This window comes from Neofelis nebulosa, chromosome 8 (genome assembly GCF_028018385.1).
Source record: "Neofelis nebulosa isolate mNeoNeb1 chromosome 8, mNeoNeb1.pri, whole genome shotgun sequence".
NCBI classification, from domain to species: domain Eukaryota; kingdom Metazoa; phylum Chordata; class Mammalia; order Carnivora; family Felidae; genus Neofelis; species Neofelis nebulosa.
In genome coordinates this window covers 119,099,122-119,109,304 of record NC_080789.1, presented here as the reverse complement: position 1 = coordinate 119,109,304, position 10,183 = coordinate 119,099,122, and the positions used below count along the sequence as shown (strand labels likewise).

Below are 10,183 nucleotides of genomic sequence, written 5' to 3'. Positions count from 1 at the left end.
TGTCCTTCCAGCAATGGAACCACTTTTCCCCGTGTGGCTTGCGAACCTCCCGGACCCCACTCTGTTCCTGGGAATTCACCCTTCCCACCAGAGCACTTCCAGGTATTGAGCTGTGGAGTTGCAGCCTTTGCGCTCCCCTTGTTTACAGCCTTAATGGAATTTAAACCCTCTCCTTTCACCTTTCTCCTTTCTCCATTTTTAGTTTAGTCCCTGCGGCTGTTTCCAATTTTCCACTTTCTCTCCAGCTGTTTTTGGGGAGGAGTGCTTTTCCCATATTCCCCACCCAACCCCCCCCCGTCCTCTCTCTGCCCACAAAAGCACCTCCCTTCCCACGGCTTCTCACTCCCCAAGTTCACCTCTCCGTGCCACATACCTGCTGAATTCCGTGGTTCACGTTGTGCAGATTGTTTGTGTTAATCCTCCAATCAGTTTTCTAGGTGTGCAGGATGGTTTAGTGTTGGCCTGGCTGTATTTCATGGATTCGAGACACACAGAAAACTTCCATGCTGTTCTGCCATCTTGGCTCCTCTTGTGCTATATTAATGAAAAAAGGGGACTCTAGAGCCTGCTTGTCTGGGTTTGAATCCTGGTTCTGCCACTTACCAGCCGTGCAGCCATTTGACTGTGAGGACAAATCGCCACGTTTTAGTCTCTCTAATTAACAATCTATAAAATGGGGTTCCATGTATTACCTACTCCATAGGGATTCCATGACAATTAAATGAATTCATGTTGGTGAAGCATGTAGAACAATGCCTAGGACAAAGTACATGCTGTTTAAGTATTTGCTATAATTACATTTTATAAGCAATCTATCTGCAGTGCAGAGGGTATAAGAGACTCTACAGCAAGTAGGATTGCATTTGCTGATCTTGGTTGACCTGACAGAAGGAAAGGTCAAAACACCCAATTGCATGCACTAGAAAATGGTCCTAACAAAGCAAGGGTCTTGTCCAGGAAAAACTCAACCTTATTCAAAGTTACACACTAATCTGAAGGAATCATCCATAAGATGTTATTTATGAAAATGAGAATTGAAGAAAAAAATGAAAAAAAATGGAAGATGAAAAACATTGACCAGAAAAATAATGTCAGAAAAGAGAAGAAAACTTAAGTCAAAGAAACAATAAAATAAAACAACAGACAGCAGAACAAAGCAAAACTATTAATCAAGATGGACCGAATTATTCTGCAATGACAACATGCTCTCAAATCTTGGTGGCTTAAAACAATAATTTTTTTAAGTTTATTTATTTTGAGAGAGAGACCAGGGCAGGAGAAGAAAGAGAGAGAGGTAGAGAGAGAATCTCAAGCAGGCTCCATGCTGTCAGCTCAGAGCCTGACACAGGGCTCAGTCTCACAAATAGCAAGATCATGGCCTGAGCCGAAATCAAGAGTCAGATGCTTAACCAACTGAGCTACCCAGCCACCCCTAAAACAGTAAATTTTAATCTCTCACTCAGGCTATGTGTCTTTTTTGGGTTGACTGAGCCTTATTCCATGTCATCCCTAGTAAGGAGCCCAAGCTGAAGGATTCACCGTTATCTGGAATGTCTGAAATCTCTATAATCAGAAATAAAAAAGGCATATCATACAACGGCTCTAAAAACTTCCAGCAGAAATACCAAATGCCACTTCTACAAACATTCCTTTGGCCACTAACAAGTCAGAGAGCCAAAATTATTTCCAAATGGAGAATTAGTTCAATGCTCCTATGTACCCAGAATGGAAACTATAATATTTGCAAATATCTGTAAGGACTGTTAGATAAAACACTTTAAAAGAATTTAAGAAAACTTCTCATAAGTAAAATTAGATTTGAGTGTATAATAAACAGCATATTGCATTCCATATGAAACCAATCCAGGGAGATACACAATGAGACAGATCCCAGAAAAATTATTGGGATGAATCCTTAGAATTCACATAGGATAAACAGACACACGCACACATACATATGCACACACACACACACACACACACACACACACAAGCTGGGCTTATGTTTATCCTTAGCAATATCCAATGCTAGGAAAAAGTAGACAATAGATAATGTGTTTTCTAAAAGATAGTAAGATACTTTTTCAATTTGCAATGTTTACCTCAATTTTGTGTTTTTGACAAAAATATACTAAAACTGTATACGCTTTGAAAACAGTTGAATTTTACTTTTTAATAGCTTTTTTTTTTATTTTAAGTTTATTCTGAGAGAGAGACAAAGTGCACACATGAGCAAGAGCAAGGGGAGGGGCAGAGAGAGAGGAGAGAGAACTCCAAGCAGGCTTGCAATGCCAGAGCAGAGCCTGATGCGGGGTCAGAACCCACAAACTGTAAGGTCACAACCCCAGCCTAAACCAGGAGTCAGATGCTTAACCAACTGAGCCACCCAGGCACCCCTTTAATATCTTACAAAGGGTACAATTCTTGTTTTTATTTTTTTAAGTTTATGTATTTATTTATTTATTTTGAGAGACAAAGAGCACAGAGGAAGGGCAGAGAGAGAGAGAGAGAGAGAGAGAGAATCCCAAGCAGGCTCCACACTGTCAGTGCAGGGCCCAACATGGGCCTCAATCTCACAAACCATGAAATCATGACCTGAGCCGAAATCAAGAGTTAGATGTGTAACTGACTGAGCCATCCAGGCATCCCGAAAGGATACAATTCTTGACATAATTAGAAAACACAAAAGTACAGGTCAGTAAAGAAAGCTGAAAAGAAAAGAAAACAAAATTTTCAGAAAGAAATTCCGTTTCAATTTTTGAAAACTCTAAACAGTGAAGATGAACAAAATGCTTTTAAGCATAACCCACATAAAACTCTCAAAAAGGATGTTATAAATTATGTATATCATGAAGATACAATTATTGATTAAAACAATGAAAAATAAGTGAGACATCACCTGATACCTGTCAGAATAGCTAAAATCAAAACCACAACGAACAACAAGTGTTGGCGAGAATGTGGAGAGAAGGAAGCCTCCTGCACTGTTGGTGGGAATGCAAACAGCTACTGTGGAAAAGATCATGGAGGTTCCTCAAAAAATTGAAAATAGAATCACCATATGATCCAGTAATCCCACTCTTGGGTATTTACCCAAAGAATACAAAAACACTAATTTGAAAGGATATATGAAGCATTATCTACAATAGCCAAGTTATGGAAGCAGCCCAAGTGCCCATTGAGAGATGAATAGATAAGGAAGATGTGATATATATATATATATATCTATATATATCTATATATATATATATATAACTATAAAAAAGAATAAAATCTTGCCATTTGCAACAACATGGATGGAGCTACAGAGTATAATGCTAAGTAAAGTAAATCAATCAGAGAAAGATAAATACCATATGATTTCACTCATATGGAGAATTTAAGAAACAAAACACAGCAAAGAAAAAATAAAGAGACAAATAAAAAAAACAGACTCTTAACTGTAGAGAACAAACTGATGGTTACCAGAGGAGAGGTGGGTGGAGGATGGGTTAAATAGATGAAGGGGATTAAGAGTACACTCACTGGTTTTTAAATTTTTTTAAATTTTTTTATTATTTAAAAAAAATTTATGTTTTTTTTTTTGAGAGAGAGAGAGAGACAGAGACAGAGCATGAGCAGGGGAGGGGCAGAGAGAGAGAGGGAGACACAGAATCCGAAGCAGGCTCCAGGCTCTGAGCTGTCAGCACAGTCTGACATGGGGCTTGAAACCATGGACTGCGAGATCATGACTTAAACCGAAGTTGCACACTCAACCGACTGAGCCACACAGGCACCCCTTTTTAATTTTTTTAAATATTTTTATTCTTATTTTTGAGAAAGAGAGACAGAGTGTGAGTGGGAGAGGGGCAGTGAGAGAGGAAGACACAGAACCTGAAGCAGCCTCCAGGCTCTGAGCTGTCAGCACAGAGCCTAATGTGGGGCTCAACCACAAACAATGAGATCATGACCTGAGCCGAAGTCAGATGCTTAACTGACTGAGCCACCCAGGTGCCCAAGAGTACACTTATCTTGAGAAGCACTGAGTAATATATAGAATTGTTGAATCACTATACTGTACACCTAAAACTAATATAACACTGCATGTTAACTATGCTGGAATTTAAATAAGTGAATGAATGAATGAATGAATGAATGAATTTTTTTAAAAAGAAAAGAAACAAAACAAAGAAAAAAAAAAAAAGAGCAAGGCGATCTTGTTGAATCCAGAATTTGAACAAATTAAATCTCTGCGACTTTATCTTCTTTATTAAATGAATATTTAATTACTGATCAAAACAATGAGAATGAAAAAGAATTATTTCTATGAAAATCACAAGTCATAAACAACAAAACGTCACTCTGGTTTGCTCCTTAGAAGATGAAAACAATGGCGTTCATGACCTGTGGCCTATAAGACCTATATTTATACTCTTGCACTAGTCCCCTCAGATGTTAGGAATGACCCTGTAGATATTTACTATATCGAAAAATACAAATAAATTAAACTTCCCAGTAACAGAAAATAAAAGGATTCTAAGTTTGAATCACAAATAAACAGTTAATAAAATGATACATTAAAAAAAACACATCTTTTTAAAAATGAATTCAGGGGGTGCCTGGGTGGCTCAGTTGATTAAGCATCTGACTTCAGCTCAGGTCATGATCTCATAGTTCATGAGTTCGAGCTCCATGTTGGGCTCTGTGCTGACAGCTCAGAGCCTGGAGCCTGCTTCAGGTTCTGTGTCTCCCTCTTTCTTTCTATTCCTTCCCTAGCATGCTCACTCTCTCTCTTTCTCTCTCTCAAAAATAAATAAAAATGTTAAAAAAATTAAAAATGGATTCAGAATGCTTGAAACTAAAGTTTGTCAAAGATGTACCAGAGAAATTCAAATAAAAAGAAAGCAAATGTTGCAATCTAAAGAAACACGGTTGGGGCACCTGGTGGCTCAGTTGGTTGAGCGTCAGGCTTCAGCTCAGGTCACGATCTCACAGTTTGTGAGTTCGAGCCGCGTGTTGGGCTCTGTGCTGACAGCTCAGAGCCTGGAGCCTGTTTCAGATTCTGTGTCTCTCTGCCTCTCCCCTGCTCGTGCTCTGTCTCTGTCTCTCTCTCTTAAAACTAAATAAACATTAAAAAAAAAAAAAAGAAAGAAAGAAACAGGGTTGAATCAGGGTAAACAGGCATTAAATGAATCAAAATGTTCTATATAATGACAAATGGTTCCATCAGCAGCAACACTTAATATTTGTGATTAGGCAGCAAATATCATGGCATAAATATTCATAAGCCAAAATACAAAATACCTAGAGGAAGATAGAAAAACAATAGTAGTATGAACTTCACTTATCTTGAAGCAATCCCATGGAAAAAATGAGACTAAAAATACTGAAAATACTCGTAAAAATAACCTGAAAATCAAGGTTGATAATTTAATTGATACAATAATACAGAAGATAGAAGTAAGTTGTATCTAATTGGTATACATCCAACTCTATACTCTGAAAAGACAAAAAATACTTTCCTTCTATTTGTCCATGAAATGATGTCAAAAATGACCACATATGGTCCACAAATCATAAATAATTTATAAAACATAGAAATAATATAGACAACATTCAGTTCACTGCAATGCAGTAAAAATAGCATAGAAAGTAGTAAAAACAACAATGACCACCATATCAAATCCACTCCCACCTGGAGTAAAATGTTTCTTAACTCTTGGGACACTGCAGAAATGAACATTGAAGTTGCAGGATTTCTAAAAAAATATATATGAATATATATATATTTTGAATGATATATATATGAATATATATATCAAAAACATATGAATATATATCAGAAGAAAATATATAATCTTAAATACTTGGAATATATGTAGTATTAAATACTTATATGCCAAAAAAAAAAAAAAAAAAAGAAAATACCACCTAAGATCTATTAGGATGGCTATTACCAGAACAACAAGAGGTGACAGGTGTTGGAGAGGGTGTGGAGAGAAGGGAACACTTGTGCACTCTTGAGGGGGGTATATATTGGTGCAGCCATTATGGAAAACAGTATGGACATTCCTCAAAAAATTAAAACTAAAACTACCATATGATCCAGTCGTTCCACTTCTAGGCCTATGGAAAACAAATCAGTATATCAAGCAGATACTTGCCCCGCCTTGTTCATCACAGCATCATTCACAATAGCCAAGATATGGAAATAATCTAAGTATCCACTGACAGATGAACAGATAATGAAAATGTGGTGAATATATATGCAAACAAATATCAGCCATAAAAAATAAGAAAATCTTGCCAGTTGGGACAACATGGATGAATCGTCAGGGCTTTCTCCTAAGCAAAATAAGTCAAATACTGTATATCTCACATATATGTAGAATCTAAAAAATTTGAACTCAGAGAAACAGAGAGAGAATGGTGGTTGCCAGGAGCTGGGAAGTGGGGGAAACAGGGAGATGTTGGTCAAAGTGTACAAACTTTCAGTTATAAAATGAGTAAGTTCTGGGGATCTGAAGTATAGCATGGTGACTATACCTAATAATTCTGTATTGTTTACTCAAAATTTGCTCAGAGAGCAGATCTTAAATGTTCTCAACACACACACACACACACACACACACACACACACACAGTAAGTATGTGAGGTTATGGATATGTTAACTAACTTGACCGTGGTAATCATATATGAAATCACCTGCTTGTACATCTTAAATGTATCAATTTTAATTGTCAGTTATGCCTCAATAAAGCCTGGGAGTGGGGGGAATGAACACACATTAGCCATTGTTTCCGGTTCAAAGTGTTTGAGAAAAATTTTTAAAGGTGTGTTTAAGGAAAGCAGAAGGAAGGAAGAAGTGATGATTACAACAAAAATTAAGGACTATGAAAAATTTATTCATTGTTCCATTTCATTGGAAACAATCATTAAATAGATAAATGGTAGCTACCTAGCAAAGAAAAAAGTGACAAAGTTCATACAAATTAAATGAAAACAGAAAGATAACTACAGATACAGGAGAAATTAAGAAAAACATAGGACTACATTGTAAATACTATGTAAATAAATTTGAAAAACTGGATGTAATGCATGAATTTCTTTCAGAAACTATAAATTATTGATATTGACCACATATGAGACAGAAAACCTTAACAGCATCATCACCCGAAAAGAATATGCAAAACTTATCCACAATTTACAAAATTGTCTTTATTCCTAGAAAGAATGAAGCAACTCTACAAGCACTCATGTGGAAAGTACTCCAAGTCTTATTATTAAATAAGAAAAGTAAGGTCCAGAGCAGTGGGGAAACCTTTGTGGTTATTTCCTTATTTTCTACGAAAAAAGATTAGGAATATTTATACACATATGCTAACTGGGTATGCATGTAAAATTTCTGGAAGGATAGAAAAAACCTTCTGGGTGGGCAACTTGGTTTCTGGGTATAAGAGGGTGATAAACTACCTTGCTCTAGGCTCATCATCTTAACAGAACCCCTGAGGGCACCTGGGTGGCACAGTGGGTTAAGCTCTGACTCTTGATCTCACCCCAGGTCATGACCTAACAGTTCATGAGTTGGAGCCCTGAATCGGGCTCTGTGCTGATGGTGCAGAGCCTGCTTGGAATTCTGTCTCTCCCTCCTTCTGCTCCTCTCCTGCTTGCGCTTTCTCTCTCAAAATAAATAATAAAAAATTTAACAGAAACCCTGATACACCGGGAGAAAGTGGAGAGTGACAAGAGTGGACAAAAAGAAATCCACTTAGCTGTGTTCTAAGTGAAATAAAACACGCATTGTCTCTGGGGCGCCTGGATAGCTCAGTTGGTTAAGCATACATCGGCTCAGGTAACGGTCTCGTGGTTCACAAGTTTGAGCCCTACGTCGGGTTCTGTGCTGACAGTGTGGAGCGCACTTTGGATCCTCTGTCCCCCTCTCTCTCTGCACATCCTCTGCTTGCATTCTCTTTCTCAAAAAAAAAAAATTAAAAAAAAACACAAGTTGTCTCATGGATCTGCTATTAACCACAGAATTGATGATCTCATTGGGGTGACTAACCAACCCACTGAAGCAAATGTTTTCGGCTACTTGGAATAAATACAATCTCATGAGCATCAGCTACATATATAATTATGGGAAGTTTCTATGTGAATTCTTTTGGTAATTCCAAAAATCTGTTTTGTTTTGTTTTGTTGTTTTTGTTTGTACAGAGCCTGAAAAATAGAAGAATGCTTTCCTCCAGAGAAAATAACTGAAGAAACTCAAACGCAGTAGAAAAATGGGGGAAATAAATCGATTTTTTTTCAGGAGAACAGGAAACAGAAAGCATTATAGGGAAGTAAAAATATGTTTTCCACCTACCTTTCAAGTTAGTTAAAGACAGATTAGCAAAGGAAGAGAATGCACACGTATTTAACATAAGTCTTATGTGACATAGGACCCAAAGAAACCACTAAACCTGAGTGTTTTTTATGCTGAGTTTGGTGATGGGTAGAAAGTTGTGGAAAGCTACTACAGGACAAAAGTATGGGGTAAGTATGGTAAACTTAGCAAAGCCTGTTGTTCAGATTCCTCTCTGTTTCAGAGAAAATGATGCATCTTTCCTCTGAATATAGAGAGAGCACCTGTCACTTGAGTGGTTTATGACCTCCTTTGGGGAAAAATCAGAAAGTCCTTCTTTGAGGAAAACTAAGAAAAACTATTTCTCACATTCCTTCAGCTTGAAATATTCAATATGTCAAGGTGAAATATTTTGGGGTAGTATGTCTTGAACTCCGTCAACTTGAACCCTCCATTTTTGAGAGGATTGTTAGATTTCTAGACCCCTATGGAAAAGACTTTTATGCCTATTGGTTATTATTACTGTTGGTTTCTCCTTGAGAGATCTGAAAATATCAAAATAGGTTAGTGTTGTCTAACATTTAAAATCCATAGTTTGAAACTGTAAGGATATACTGTCAATACCAATACCTATCACCTATTAATTAGCTTGGTTTGGGTCTCTGCGGTGCAAAATTATCATTTAATGCACTACTACATTTGATTAAGGGATCTTGGTTTTCTCAGTCTTTAGTTATATGCTATATCTAATAACATTCTAGATTTAGTCTTAATAATTAATTCATAAAATACCCTAAACTCAGCTTTTCAAAATTCAAATTTTTCTTTATGATGAAGGGTGACCTCTAAAGATAAAGATTCATGGGGCGCCTGGGTGGCTCAGTCGGTTGAGCGACTGACTTCGGCTCAGGTCATGATCTCACGGTCTGTGAGTTTGACTCCTGCGTCGGGCTCTGTGCTGACAGCTTAGAGCCTGGAGCCTGCTTCTGATTCTGTGTCTCCCTCTCTCTCTGCCCCTTCCCCACTCATGCTCTGTCTCTCTCTGTCTCAGGAATAAATAAACATTAAAAAAAATTTTAAAGATAAAGATTCATCTTGGAATATGCTTCATAGCAAAAAGCATATTTGAAACAAAAAAACTGGTCATAATATTTATCAAGAGAATATGTCATATATTTTACTGTAATATTATGCCATTTATTAGAGTCCTATGTGATCTATAGATTGTGCCAGAGATAGAAATAGTTATGTCATGCTATGATCCATACTCTTCAAAAAAATTTTCTAATTGCATTTGATTTGTTTCTCCCCTACAGGAAACCCAACATACCAGTAGTCACTAACCGCTATGGCCACTTTTCTCCAGATATGCAGCAGAAAAATAATTTGCCGAAACATCTGCCAAATGAGAAGAGGGCTCCAGTTCCCTGAAATGTTGCTTAGAGCTATAAATGTTCACAGGAGAAAAAACGAGCTGTGCAGAGTCACCAGCGAGCTTCTAGTCAACAGGTCCCACTGACCCCAATCTGCCAGCAGGAGAATTACCCACTCCTCTTTGTCAGTTCTGGAAATAAAGGTGGCTGTTAAGGCACCTGGGCCACCTGGCAGCTGGCAGGGACAACAAAAGGGGAACAATCGCTCTACATTTGCATAAGCGACAACTGTGCTGAGCTAGAAAAGGGGTCTGACCCACGAAAGGCAGACACAGAGGGTCTTGCAGAGGCCAGTGTCTGGGCTGTGTGTCATCTTTCTGTTAATGACATTAACAAGCATATTCTCATCATTGAAAAGTTCATTTGCCATTTAAAAGCACTTTTTACAAATCAGTTGCCTGTTCACTAGCAGTTGATTTCCCACCC

At 37.6% G+C, this 10,183-nt stretch overlaps 1 long non-coding RNA gene across 1 annotated transcript; it reads right to left on the bottom strand.

Annotated features, from left to right (window-relative positions):
- Positions 1–394: 394 nt before the first annotated feature.
- On the bottom strand, positions 395–9,764 carry LOC131484080 (uncharacterized). Its single transcript, XR_009248004.1, has 3 exons — positions 9,669–9,764; positions 5,675–5,738; positions 395–534 (listed from the first exon to the last, which is right to left on the bottom strand). It is a non-coding gene; the product is annotated as an uncharacterized LOC131484080 (long non-coding RNA).
- Positions 9,765–10,183: the final 419 nt, after the last annotated feature.